Genomic DNA, 616 nt, shown 5'->3' with positions numbered 1-616 from the left:
GGGGGGAGGGGAGGGGTACTATATGTCATGTCATAAGCTGGAGCATGATAGGAGTAAGGTGATGGGCACGAGGGAGTGGAAGCTTGTGACATGACGGGACGTAAATGCGTGACATGAGTAAAAGGTGAGATTGAGAAGATTGGTGATGATGTGGTAAGAGTAAAAAGTTGACATGACGAGGCAATAAGATGATGTGATGATATGTATGATAGGAATCAGGGCTGACATGATGATATGAGGTAGACGTAACAAAATAGGATTATTAATGACCATTAAGGACCATAAGACGTGACGAAAAATAGTGACATGACAGGACTAATGACAAATAAAATAACGGAAGCTGACATGATTCGAACATGATGGAAACAAAACTTATAACGAAAAGACATGATCAAAAAGACATGAATATACATAGGCTCGAGACGACATACAAGGAATAAAACGACACTCCCATACATGTCTACACTAAAAGACGTGACATGACATGACTAAATACTACATAACATGACCTAAAAATATGTCTGTTCACCAAATTCTTCGGGAATCGGGAATGTAGGTCAGGCTTTATTTTCTTTTCTCTCTCTCTGGAATGTTCCTGGAATTTAGGACATTTCCT

At 39.4% G+C, this 616-nt stretch overlaps 1 protein-coding gene across 1 annotated transcript in view; it reads right to left on the bottom strand.

Moving 5' to 3' along the window:
• The window catches only part of LOC119589311, a gene marked incomplete in the record, with an annotated part of 61,041 nt that overhangs the window by 59,096 nt on the left and 1,329 nt on the right, over positions 1 to 616 (bottom strand).

Source organism: Penaeus monodon, chromosome 25 (genome assembly GCF_015228065.2).
Source record: "Penaeus monodon isolate SGIC_2016 chromosome 25, NSTDA_Pmon_1, whole genome shotgun sequence".
NCBI classification, from domain to species: domain Eukaryota; kingdom Metazoa; phylum Arthropoda; class Malacostraca; order Decapoda; family Penaeidae; genus Penaeus; species Penaeus monodon.
The sequence above is the reverse complement of the archived record's forward strand: the minus strand, read 5'-3'. Positions and strand labels throughout refer to the sequence as shown.